Source organism: Coregonus clupeaformis, chromosome 8 (genome assembly GCF_020615455.1).
Source record: "Coregonus clupeaformis isolate EN_2021a chromosome 8, ASM2061545v1, whole genome shotgun sequence".
NCBI classification, from domain to species: domain Eukaryota; kingdom Metazoa; phylum Chordata; class Actinopteri; order Salmoniformes; family Salmonidae; genus Coregonus; species Coregonus clupeaformis.
In genome coordinates, this window is record NC_059199.1 from 26,365,586 (window position 1) to 26,380,225 (window position 14,640).

The window sequence follows — 14,640 nt, forward strand, 5'->3', positions numbered from 1 at the left end:
TCCACTGAGCATTCACGGTTGTCAAGTCCTTCCTGATTTGCTATCAGCAGTCCAGTGGTTTGTATGCACTGAGGATGATGGCTATGGGTCATAACAATCGCTCATCATTTGAAGGCATCTATCCTATTCAATGTATTTTGGGCACAGTGGTGCTAGTGCTCTGTAATCTGCTTTTGAAGTTACATGGTGCACAACAAATCGACCACAGTGTAAGAGTGTGACAAGGGAGTAAATGACGTGTGGACCAGTGAGCTTTGGCTCCACTACTCCTAACATCATTACTCATGGGGCTGATGATTTGGTACACAACGAAGCGTTCCAGAACATTCTGAAAATGCCCAAACAAACTGCCTATAAATCAGAGATGAGGGAAACGCCCAAGACCACAAAGTTCAAACGCAGGGCGAGAAACTGAACAATTTACTATAAACTCCACTGCCAAAGATGTTTTTTGAATCCCTAATCGCAAATGCTCAGACTACGACCTAGGTGTTCATCAAGGTAATAGGGCCCAATAAAACCATCATGTGTGAGGGCTATTTTATGTTTGCTACCTACAGTTTCTACGGTGCAGTAATTTTCATTGCACAGCACAGATATTCCCATAAATTCAATGTCTCTCTTGGACACTCAGCGGTGTTGGCCGAATGGCTGAGTTTCAGTTTCCACACGTCCCACACCCTGTTTGATACTGCCTCAAGCTGGGAGAGGGGAGAGCAGGCCACTGCCAGAGCAAAATGGATTACTCACCGAGCACACACCTGCCAGCGATACAGGGTGTATGTGTTCTTCTATCCTTGTGGGGACCTAAAATCCCCCAAAATCCCCACAAGGATAGTAAAACAAGGAAAATTCTCACTGGTAACGACAAAGGCTATCGTTCCCTCGATCCTGACTAGTCTCCCTGCCGCTGAAAAACCTCCCCACAGCATAATATTGCCACCACCATGCTTCACCGCAGGGATAGTGCCAGGTTTCCTCCAGACGTGACGCTTGGCATTCAGGTGAAAGAGTTCAATCTTGGTTAAATCAGACCAGAGAATCCTGTTTCTCATGGTCTGAGAATCCTTTAAGTGCCTTTTGGCAAACTCTAAGCGTGCTGTCATGTGCCTTTTACTGAGGAACGGCTTCCGTCTGGCCACTCTACCATAAAGGCCTGATTGGTGGAGTGCTGCAGAGATGGTTGTCCTTCTGGAAGGTTCTCCCATCTCCACAGAGGAACTCTGGAGCTCTGTCAGAGTGACCATCAGGTTCTTGGTCACCTCCCTGACCAAGGCCCTTCTCCCCCGATTGCTGAGTTTGGCCGGGCGGCCAGCTCTAGGAAGAGTCTTGGTTGTTCCAAACTTCTTCCATTTAAGAATGATGGAGGCCACTGTGTTCTTGGGGACCTTCAATGCTGCAGAAATGTTTTGGTACCCTTCCCCAGATCTGTACCTCGATACAATCCTGTCTCGGAGCACTACAGACATTTCCTTCGACCTCATGGCTTGGTTTTTGCTCTGACATGCACTGTCAACTGTGGGACATTAAATAGACAGGTGTGTGCCTTTCCAAATCATGTCCAATCAATTGAATTTACCACAGGTGGACTCCAATCAAGTTGAAGTGTCACGACTTCCTCCGAAGCTGCATCCTCTCCTTGTTCGGGCAGACTTCGTCGTCACCGTCCTTCTAGCCACAGCTGCATCACATCTCATCATTCCATTTGTTTTGTCTTGTCTATTACACACACCTGGTTCATATCCCCTCATTAGTATGTGTATAAGTGCTCTGTGTATTTTGTATTGCCGGGGTATATTTTCCCTGTGTGCCTGTTTTGTTCCAGTGCGCCTGTTTTGCGCACTGGACTGTTTGACGCTATTCTGCATAACTCTGTATTCCGAAATAAACTCTGTATTCTGTGATTTACCCTCCTGCGCCTGACTCCTTCAAATCACCCATCACATGAAGAAACATCTCAAGGATGATCAATGCAAACAGGAATCATCGGAGCTCAATTTTGAGTCTCATAGCAAAGGGTCTGAATACTTATGTAAATAAGGTATTTCCGTTTTTTATTTGTAATAGATTTGCAAAAATGTCAAAAAATCTGTTTTTGCTTTGTCATTATGGGGTATTGTGTGTAGATTGATGGGGGGGGTCTGAATACTTTCTGAATGCACTGTAAGAGTCATATGGGCTATGTGGAATCTGTCACGTCTGAAATGATGAGGACACACACACACTTCTGAAGTCAGTCACCTTATAAATGGGCTTAGAACTCAACCGTGTGTCATCATATGACCTTGATGAAGATAGCTGAGGGACAGTGGACAATGACCCTCAAGATGTGACACAGTATACTGTGAGGCCATTCGACAAACCCACAGAAAGTATTCATAACCTTTGACTTATTCTACGTTTTGTGGTGTTACAGCCTGAATTTAAAATGGATTTTTTTTCTCACCCATCTAAACACAATACCCAATAATAACCAAGTGAAAACATGTTTTTAGACATTTTAGCAACCTGATAGAAAATTATTTACATAAGGATTCACATCCCTGAGTCAATACATTGTACACAAAAATGTATGCACGCATGACTGTAAGTCGCTTTGGATAAAAGCGTCTGCTAAATGGCATATATAAATAGAAGCACCCTTTGCAGTGATTACAGCTGTGAGTCTTTCTGGGTAAGTCTCTAAGAGCTTTCCACACCTGGATTGTGCAACATTTGCCCAATCTTTTCAAAGTTATTCTAGCTCTGTCAAATTGGTTGTTGATCATTGCTTGACAACCATTTTTAGGTCTTGCCATAGACTTTCAAGTAGATTTAAGTCAAAACTGTAACTCGGCCACTCAGGAACAATCACTGTCTTCTTGGTAAGCAACTTCAGTGTAGATTTGGCCTTGTGTTTTAGGTTATTGTCCTGCTGAAAGGTGAATTTGTCTCACAGTGTCTGTTGGAAAGTACACTGAACCAGGTTTTCCTCTAGGATTTTGTCTGTGATTAGCTCCATTCTGGGGGGGAGCATTCACATAACAATACAACACATTACTGAGTACCGCTCTATATTTTCATGCATAGTGTTGGCTGCATCATTTACATTTACATTTTAGTCATTTACCAGACGCTCTTATCCAGAGCGACTTACAGTTAGTGAGTGCATACATTTTCATACTGGCCCCCCTGGCCCCGTGTAGCTCAGTTGGTAGAGATTGGCGCTTGCAACGACAGGGTTGTGGGTACGATTCCCACGGGGGGCCAGTATGAAAATGTATGCACTCACTAACTGTAAGTCGCTCTGGATATGAGGGTCTGCCAAAAGACTAAAATGTAAATGTAAATGATGCAACCACCACTATGCATGAAAATATAGAGCGGTACTCAGTAATGTGTTGTTTTGGATTTGACCCAAACCTAACCCTTTATATTCAGTAGGGCTGACCCCATTTAATCGACTGGTCGATTGTTTGGTTGCTGTTGGTCGACCGAGATTTCTTTAGTCGAGCAGTAGCAAAAAATAAATACAAATAAAATCAGAATTCATGGTGTACAAGACACCCACAGTGGCAAAACTGCTCCAGCTCCTTCAAGTTGGATGGGTTCCGCTGGTGTACAGCAATCTTTAAGTCATATCACAGATTCTCAAATTGGATTGAGGTCTGGGCTTTGACTAGGCCATTCCAAGACATTTAAATGTTTCCCCTTAAACCACTCGTGTGTTCCTTTAGCAGTATGCTTAGGGTCATTGTCCTGCTGGAAGGTGAACCTCCGTCCCAGTCTCAAATCTCTGGAAGACTGAAACAGGTTTCCCTCAAGAATTTCCCTGTATTTAGCACCATCCATCATTCCTTCAATTCTGATCAGTTTCCCAGTCCCTGCCGATGAAAAACATCCCCACAGCATGATGCTGCCACCACCATGCTTCACTGTGGGGATGATGTTCTCGGGGTGATGAGAGGTGTTGGGTTTGCGCCAGACATAGCGTTTTCCTTGATGGCCAAAAAGCTCAATTTTAGTCTCATCTGACCAGAGTACCTTCTTCCATATGTTTGGGAAGTCTCCCACATGCCTTTTGGTGAACACCAAACGTGTTTGCTTATTGTTTTCATTAAGCAATGGCTTTTTTCTGGCAACTCTTCCGTGAAGCCCAGCCTGGCTTAAAGTGGTCCTATGGACAGATACTCCAATCTCCACTGTGGAGCTTTGCAGCTCCTTCAGGGTTATCTTTGGTCTCTTTGTTGCCTCTCTGATTAATGCCCTCCTTGCCTGGGCCGTGAGTTTTGGTGGGCAGCCCTCTCTTGGCAGGTTTGTTGTGGTGCCATATTCTTTCCATTTTTTAATAATGGATTTAATGCTGCTCTGTGGGATGTTCAACATTTTCGAATATTTCTTTATAACCCAACCCTGATCTGTACTTCTCCACAACTTTGTCCCTGACCTGTTTGGAGAGCTCCTTGGTCTTCATGGTGCCGCTTGCTTGGTGGTGCCCCTTGCTTAGTGGTGTTGCAGACTCTGGGGCCTTTCAGAACAGGTGTATATATTCTGAGATCATGTGACAGATCATGTAACACTTAGATTGCACACAGGTGGACTTTATTTATCTAATTATGTGACTTCTGAAGGTATTTGGTTGCACCAGATCTTATTTAGGGGCTTCATAGCAAAGGGGGTGAATACATATGCACGCACCACTTTTCCGTTATTTATTATATTTTGAAAAAAGTTATTTTTTTCATTTCACCTTAACAATTTTGACTATTTTGTGTATGTCCATTATATGAAATCCAAATAAAAATCCATTTAAATTACAGGTTGTAATGCAACAAAATAGGACAAACGCCAAGGGGGATGAATACTTTTGCAAGGCACTGTATCTGATTCGTGCCTGTCTGAGTGGACTAATCCATTGTGGAGGCCATGGGGATGGCACAGTCCATCACTCTAAGACATGTGCTACTGAAATTGTATATGGTTATGTTACGTAGGAACAATGGTGCAACACTAATAAAAAATGTATTATTTTATAACAGATTTGCTTTCTCCCGATTTGGATAGCATTCACTGTCCGCGGTTCTGAAACACATCAGTGCACTGTTGAATTGGCGCCTTTTCCTATACCATGTTTCTATGTGCATAATAGCAAAGTTAACCAGCATATTGGTGTTGAGAACAATGCGGTGGAGGCAGCAATGGAGTTAGGAGATGAGAAAACAGCCCTTGCCTTAATTGTCTAAGAAAAGTGAGGAGAGAGGAAACCCCAACTTAATTAGGTCTATAATCAATAGCCTAACTGTTAAATGTGCATGGATTTATTAATCATCCATATATATATACAGTTGAAGTCGGAAGTTTACATACACCTTAGCCAAATACATTTAAACTCAGTTTTTCACAATTCCTGACATTTAATCCTAGTAAAAATGACCTGTTTTAGGTCAGATAGGATCACCACTTTATTTTAATGTGAAATGTCAGAATAATAGTAGAGAGAATCATTTACTTCAGCTTTCATTTCTTTCATCACATTCCCAGTGTGTCAGAAGTTTACATACACTGAATTAGTATTTGGTAGCATTGCCTTTAAATTGTTTAACTTGGGTCAAACGTTTCAGGTAGTCTTCCACAAGCTTCCCACAATAAGTTGGGTGAATTTTGGCCCATTCCTCCTGACAGAGCTGGTGTAACTGAGTCAGGTTTGAAGGCCTCCCTGCTTACACACGCTTTTTCAGTTCTGCCCACAAATGTTCTATAGGATTTAGGTCAGGGCTTTGTGATGGCCACTCCAATACCTTGACTTTGTTGTCCTTAAGCCATTTTGCCACAACTTTGGAAGTATGCTTGGGGTCATTGTCCATTTGGAAGACACATTTGCGACCAAACTTTAACTTCCTGACTAATGTCTTGAGATGTTGCTTCAATATATCCACATAATTTTCCTTCCTCATGATGCCATCTATTTTGAGAAGCGCACCAGTCCCTCTTGCAGCAAAGCACCCCCCACAGCATGATGCTGCCACCCCCGTGCTTCACGTTTGGGATGGTGTTCTTCGGATTGCAAGATCACCCTTTTTCCTCCAAACATAAAATGTTACATTTTAGTCAGTTAGCAGACGCTCTTATCCAGAGCGACTTACAGTTAGTGAGTGCATACATGTTTTCATACTGGCCCCCCGTGGGAATCGAACCCACAACCCTGGCGTTGCAAGCGCCATGCTCTACCAACTGAGCTAACGATGGTCATTATGGCCAAACAGTTCTATTTTTGTTTCATCAGACCAGAGGACATTTCTCCAAAAAGTACGATCTTTGTCCCCATGTGCAGTTGCAAACCGTATTCTGGCTTTTTTATGGCAATTTTGGAGCAGTGGCTTCTTCTTTGCTGAGCGGCCTTTCAGGTTATGTCGATATAGGACTCATTTTACTGTGGATATAGATACTTTTGTACCTCTTTCCTCCAGCATATTCACAAGGTCCTTTGCTGTTGTTCTGGGATTGATTTGCACTTTTCGCACCAAAGTACGTTCATCTCTAGGAGACAGAATGCGTCTCCTTCCTGAGCGGTATGACTGCTGCGTGGTCCCATGGTGTTTATACTTGCATACTATTGTTTGTACAGATGAACATGGTACCTTCAGGCGTTTGGAAATTGCTCCCAAGGATGAACCAGACTTGTGGAGGTCTACAATTATTTTTCTGAGGTCTTGGCTGATTTATTTTGATATTCCCATGATATCAAGCAAAGAGGCACTGAGTTTGAAGGTAGGCCTTGAAATACATCCACAGGTACACCTCCAATTGACTCAAATTATGTCAATTAGGCTATCAGAAGCTTCTAAAGCCATGACATCATTTTCTGGAATTTTCCAAGCTGTTTAAAGGCACAGTCAACTTAGTGTATGTAAACTTCTGACCCACTGGAATTGTAATACAGTGAATTAGAAGAAATAATCTGTCTGTAAACAATTGTTGGAAAAATTACTTGTGTCATGCACAAAGTAGATGTCCTAACCGACTTGCCAAATCTATAGTTTGTTAACAAGAAATGTGTGGAGTGGTTGAAAAACGAGTGTTAATGACTCCAACCTAAGTGTATGTAAACTTCCGACTTCAACTGTATATATATATATATTTATATGTTTTTATATATCATTAAAACTTGTTTTTCAACTACTCCACAAATTTCTTGTTAACAAACTATAGTTTTGGCAAGTCGGTTAGGACATTGACCAGTAGTACCACTATTGAGCAGTAGGCTTAAGAACGCATCCTGTTCTCTGGTACGCTTATAATGCTTACGTTGTTCCAAACGGTCAGAGAAATTATATTGTAATCTAACAGCACCTGTTTGGCACACATAATGTGCACGCAGCACTTGCTCCTTACCTTATTTTTCTTGATCTCCAGTATTTTCCACAACTAGTCACATTTATTCCACACATCGGACTTCCCCTTTACCTCCTGAGCAACCAGTAAACATTCCCCAATTTTCTAGTTTATTTGTCCTCTGCATTTTGTTGTCACGTGTTACTGTGTTCAGTTTTTTTTTATAACCAATCTATTGATGTGATTATGATATGCTATAGGTCAGTCCCTATTGGTCACGTTGAGAGCAAGGGTTGTGGGAATAGGGAATGATTTCGGTAACAGAACTTTTCAGTTAGAAATGGCTGTAGCCTAATTATGTTGCAGCTTCAGCAACACGGGCAGCGTGATAAACACTGTTGATGTTCTGTGGTGGTCGCTGCAGCAAGGAGGAGAGAGAAACAACGGGTGCTAGTCACACAGTCACTCGCTGTCATTTTTTTAACAAATCGCAGCAAGTCTGTGTCACGCCCTGGCTCTGGGGACACTGTTATGTTGAGCCAGGGTGTGTAGATCTATGGGTTTTGTTTCTATGGGTGTTTATTTCTATGTTGGCCAGAGTGACTCCCAATCAGAGGCAACGAGTGTCAGCTGTCGTGGGTTGTCTCTGATTGGGAGCCATATTTAAACTGTCTGTTTTTCATTCGGGTTTGTGGGATTTTGTTCTATTTTGGTTTGTGTAAAACCGTAGACATCACGTTATCGTCTGTTGTTTTGATCGTGTGATCATTCCAATTTAATAAATATGTTCGCTTTCAACGCTGCGCCTTGGTCCTCCTCATTGGTAGACGATCGTGACAGAAAATCCCACCAAGATGTGACCAAGCAGCGTGTCCAGGAGCCATCGCCTAACAGATCTCCTTCGCCTCCTCGACTGGGTCAAGCCGAGTGAGGAAGAGAAGGGCTTGACCTTGTGGCAGAAGGGCGAAAGGCTGGCGAGGGACATGGAGACCTGGTCCACGGGTAGGGGAGACGCCCATACATTTTTTAGGGGGGGGGCTAACGCCGTGGACGACGGGGCAGCAGGAGGCCGCCAGGTTACGGGAGTCACTGGTCACCAGGGGGAGGGAGGATGTAGAGGCACGGCGAGAGGTACTGGCGTGTGTTGCCAGTCCGGTCCGGCCTGTTCCTGATCCCCACGTAGGGCCAGTGGTGTGTGTTCCCAGTACGGTCCGGCCTGTTCCTGCCACTCGCACCAAGTCTACGGTGCGCTTCGACAGCCCGGCTCGGCCCGTTCCTGCTCCCCGCACCAAGTCAGGGGTGCGCTTCGACAGCCCGGCTCGGCCTGTTCCTGCTCCCCGCACCAAGTCAGTGGTGCGCTTCGTCAGCCCGGCTCGGCCCGTTCCTGCTCCCTGCACCAAGTCAGGGGTGCGCCTCGACAGCCCGGCTCGGCCCGTTCCTGCTCCCCGCACCAAGTCAGTGGTGCGCCCGTCAGCCCGGCTCGGCCCGTTCCTGCTCCCCGCACCAAGTCAGGGGTGCGCTTCGACAGCCCGGCTCGGCCCGCTCCTGCTCCCCACACCAAGCCAGTGGTGTGCGTCGTCAGTCCGGCACGGCCCGTGCCTGTTCCCCGCACCAAGTCAGGGGTGCGCCCGACAGCCCGGCTCGGCCCGCTCCTGCTCCCCACACCAAGCCAGTGGTGTGCGTCGTCAGTCCGGCACGGCCCGTGCCTGTTCCACCGGTGGCTGGTCCGGCACCGGTCAGATGCTTCACGCCGGAGCTAGAGCAATCCGCTCCACCAGTGTGCAGTCCAGCTCCGGCCAGCGGGGCCAGACCGGACCAGGGGTACTTTGGGGGGTTGGAGAGGGAGCGGGGATCAGGTCCGGAGCCGGATCCGCCGCCTAGGCGGAGTGCCCACCCGGTCCCTCCCCTGTGGGTTTTGGTTGACGCGGTCGGAGTCCGCGCCTTTAGGGGGGGGTACTGTCATGCCCTGGCTCTGGGGACACTGTTATGTTGAGCCAGGGTGTGTAGATCTATGGGTTTTGTTTCTATGGGTGTTTATTTCTATGTTGGCCAGAGTGACTCCCAATCAGAGGCAACGAGTGTCAGCTGTCGTGGGTTGTCTCTGATTGGGAGCCATATTTAAACTGTCTGTTTTTCATTCGGGTTTGTGGGATTTTGTTCTATTTTGGTTTGTGTAAAACCGTAGACATCACGTTATCGTCTGTTGTTTTGATCGTGTGATCATTCCAATTTAATAAATATGTTCGCTTTCAACGCTGCGCCTTGGTCCTCCTCATTGGTAGACGATCGTGACAGTCTGAGCCCAGTCGGAATCCCTTTAGTCATTTGTGTCTTAATTATTTAATCAAACAGTTCGCTTAAAGCATCAGACAAGTTCACTGCATATACTTGATTTGATTAAAACACATAGGATGTGTCTATATAAGTATTTTTTAAATATATTTCTAAAAACCTATATTTCGCTTTGTCATTATGGGGTATTGTGTGTAGATTGATGAGGAACATTTTTGATTTAATCAATTTCAGAATAAGGCTGTAACGTAGCAAAATGTGGAAAAGGTCAAGGGGTCTGAATACTTTCCGAATGCACTGTATATGGAAAAGTACACGTTTGAAAATGTAGACCAATCGATTGGTCGAAAGAACAGACGACTCTCGGTCGACCAATATTTTTGTTGTTGTTGGGGACAGCCCTAACATTCAGAACAAAAAGTGAATTGCTTGCCACATTTTTTTTTGCCAGTATTACTTTAGTGCCTTGTTGCAAACAGGATGCATGTTTTGGAATATTTTTATTCTGTACAGGCTTCCTTCTTTTCACTCAATTAGATTAGTATTGTGGAGTAACTACAATGTTGATCCATCCTCAGTTTTCTCCTATCACATCCATGAATAAACTAATGTAACTGTTTTAGAGTCACCATTGCCCTCATGGTGAAATCCCTGAGTGACTGGGTGTATTGATACACCATCCAAAGTGTAATTAATAACTTCACAATGCTCAAAGGGATATTCAATGTCTGCTTTTTTATATTTTTACCCATCTACCAATAGGTGTTTGAAATTCACTGCTCGACTGAGGGACCTTACAGATAATTGTATGTGGTAGCTATTCAAAAATCATGTTAAACACTATTATTGCACAAAGAGTCCATGCAACTTATTATGTGACTAGTTAATCAAATTTTCATTCCTGAACTTATTTAGGCATGCCATAACAAAGGGGTTGATTATTGAATTGACTCAAGACATTTAAGCTTTTCATTTGTAATACATTTGTAACATTTTCTAAAAACATAATTCCACTTTGACATTATGGGGTATTGCGTGTAGGCCAGTGACCAAAACAATCTCAACTTAATCAATTTTAAATTCAGGCTTTAAAACAACAATCTGGAAAAAGTCAATGGGTTTGAATACTTTCTGAATGCACTGTAAGCTTTCCTGCAGGAGATCATGCAGTATTGGACTCCCCTTGGTCTTTTCACACCAGCTAGAGATCAATGGTCTGAGAGACAACAGGCCTGGCTGGGAGTAGGTTCTGTCCAAATGGCATACTATTACCAATTTAGTGCACTACATTTTAACAGAGACCCTGGTCAAAACTAGTGCACTAAATAGGAAATAGAGTGCCAATTAGGGCGCAACCTAGAGGGGGGGGGGGGGGATGCTGAGACAGTATCTCAGGTCACATTGCGAGAAAATCCAACACATCCATCTCGTTTGGTATGACCCAGGCTTGGAGAGACTCCCGTGACCTCCTTATAACATATCCCAAACAAAATGAATTAACAGTAGTCAATGTGCTGAATGCAACAAAATTAATCAATAAGTACGATTTTATTTTTTATCCTTACTGCATTCCACAGAATTGACTGTATTTGCACCCTTCAACCATCCTACCCCTCATCACCATTTCAAGCCTCCCAAACTGAATACCTCCAAACCATCCATTTGACTAAAGGGAGTTTTATTCACAACAGATATAGCTGAGCTTGAATAAAAAGAAATAACAGGTGACATTCTTCATTTCAATACCCACATGAACTGAGAGGAAGCTGAGAGAGCGACCTCCAGCTGCCTTAGAGTGGAAGAGGGGACCATCCCTGCAGGATATGGCTAAGAACATTAGCCTCCTGCGCAGCTATGAAAAGCACTATTGAACGGCTGAGGCTAATGTGACTTTCATTAGCGCTATGCTAGCGGCCGGAGGCTGAGGCAGGCCAAACCCAAATTGAAAAGAGCTCAAGCATAACTGTGTCGGACGCCCAACATTCTACCCCTAGCCCAACTGAATGAATTCCTGCCTCGCCCAACATAATAATTCCTAAGCTCCAGTTACTCCCATATCAAGCATGGGGTTTCTTTGGTTGGGTTTTTAACTAACCTAACATGGGTTAACACAGCAATTGTTTGAGTATCTCAAGTCAAAGACGCCAACCCATGGGAACAAGATGTAACAAAAGCATAAAAATTCAAAATACCCTTTAAACACTAAATAATAATGAGAGTCATGATCAAGTTGAAGTGTTTCTCAAACGTAACTCAGAAAAACGAGGAAATTACAGCATAGTAAACAATCAAAAGATTGAGGAGGCATTCCTCAGTACTGTATAGTCAGCTATCTGGAGGAGTTGCCATGCCAAAACAAATGGGTAACTTTTGTTTTCACTGCCATCCAACATCACTTTATCTTGGCCACAGTGTGGTACACCCCCGCTTCTCTCTCCTTTCTTTCTCTTTCTCTCACTCACATTACCTCCATCTTGCCAGATCTGCACCATGCACCTTAATGCCAGCATAGCAACAATCTGCCATTTCAGGTCGGTATGGGAGCAACAACATTTGTGAATGGGTCGTTTGAGAGAAATGCAGACAAAATGCAGGTATTTTTTGTAGCAAAATGCTGCACAATTACCAGTCGAGTCCCAGGTGCGGCTTGGAGGGCTGCTTTCTGCTGAGCCCTGGGAGTGCCATTGAAACCTGCTCTAGAATCGTACATCTTCATCGCCTCTTCGTCGGCTCTCTTAGACAGCAGATGTGCACTGCTGCGATCACCGCATGGCTGCCTGACACGATTCAGGTCAAACATTCCAAGTGAGAAGAAGTTAGAAAGAAAAAGGTGTGCAGATATGATGTGATGCAATGTCCAAACAGCATGAAAGAGCACTGGAGTTGTGAATGATGAAGTTGAATGAGTGCCGAGGTGATCTTGAACATTAGGCTGTAGGTGGTGAACTATGTGTTTTCCTAATTCGAGAGAGGTCTTAATGTGGTACTCTCCAGTCTCCATTGGTGTGGCAGGCCTTGTTATAGCCGACAGACAGCAAGAAAGAGCACTGGAGTTGTGAATCATGAAGTTGAATGAGGGCCGAGGTGATCTTGAACATTAGGCTGTAGGTGGTGAACTGTGTGTTTTCCTAATTCGAGAGAGGTCTTAATGTGGTACTCTCCAGTCTCCATTGGTGTGGCAGGCCTTGTTATAGCCGACAGACAGTCAGACCTGAGTGGTGCTGCAGTGGATCTGTCATCCTATCCCTGACAACGATATAGGGGCTTTGCAAGGGGGAAACAATAGTGTTGACAAGCGCTATCGGGCCTAGCAGCATGAAGACAGGCCAAACAATTTCATTTTGCAGCCAATTCATTATCAGGACAGGCAGAGTGTACTAATTCCTGAAAACCAACAATAGCAAAGCATCTTTCTAATCAAGCCCTTGAGTAGCATTGCTTAGTGCACCGGTCTATCCATTTTGGATTCCTGCGAAGAGCCTGATTGGATTCAAGAACGCTCCTAATAGACTCCGCTGAATTCTATGGACCAACCACAGGGCTTTGTCTCAAGCTATTAGAGACTAATTGAGGTATATGACTATCATTAATTTTTACATAAATTCCACATTCATTCTGTCAACATTCCATGTCAATGACAGTAAACACTAAATAGCTACAGAGGACAACATCAAAAACTTAGACACAGTCATTTGTTCTTCATTTGTTGAAGACCTACAGCAAGCAGGTTCATGCTTGGCCATAACATTCAATGCTACGTTGTTATGATTTAAATTCCTCACCAAGACAGGCCAGCACCAGACCAAGACAAGCAGAGTACTGGCAGGCATGCGCCACAGCATAGAAAATTACTGAACTCAATAGGAAAGAGTACTAGACTCCTTTGACAATTAACAGCGTAGCTGGACCCATAACTTCTCCCCTTACTGATCTTTCGGGGGTGAAAATAAGGCTAACAGATCTGTCTATAAGTACAAAGCGGACTGTGCTTTTTACACAATGGAGATGTTCAGAATAAGTCTAAGTGATCTCTGTCTATAAGCACACTGTTTTCACACAATGGAGAATGGAGTCTTTTATAGAGAGGAGAGTGGGTCTGAAATTCACGTCAGCTATGAAGCGCTCGAACGAGAAGCGGACTCACTCTATCCCCCCGAGGTGTCGAAAATTAATTACATCCGGCACGGCAGATCCTGCCTTTCTATTAAACGCTTCTTTACGAGATGGCCCTCAAATGAGCCAAATTGGAGTGATGTGACAGCCTAAGAACTTTGTCTGCTATTGTTTTGAAGCTGGCTGTCCCCTCCAATGACTCAGTTAGCTAATGTCAGACAGAACAGAGTGGATGCTTACAGTAGGGGTGCCTCCTATCTGACTCCATTGTAATTCATTCTTAGTGGCTTAATGAATTGTACAGATAAAGGCATGCATGCATCAATGTGCTTAAATTAAGTCAATGTGCTTAAATTAATAGAATTACTTTCTACTTGAAGGACGTTATTACGGCGCAAAACAGCTTTATCTCTGGATTAAATCATTCACAATTCACAATGCGTCCTCTTTATAGTGTGTGATCTAATGCGTTCAATAAAACTGACAACTTTTAAGGGCTAATTCTACTGAGGATAGATGGTCAAGATGGATTCTAAAATGGCTTCCTTGTCTCAACAATCCGATGATACCGTAGATAGTAAGTGATGAAATTACTCGCAATAACATGCATAACATTTAACAGAGCTTAGAGTACGATATATTTGATTAATATTTGATAAGGCCTTTATAATGCATAGAGTTTATGACTACCAACCTACTAATGAAAACTGACTCACGTTGCTATGGCATCAAACGGTAGATGTCATAAAAGGTTAACGGGTTGCACATGCATCTTTAATCATGTCAATTTTCTACTGACCTAGATGTCTCCGAGGCTTAATCTTAAAAAATGTGTTTGTTTATAAAGTCGTGTTGACCCTGACACTGCACTTGACCGGAGTTCACAGCTTACCTCAAACACCCAAACATGTACTCCAAACAGCC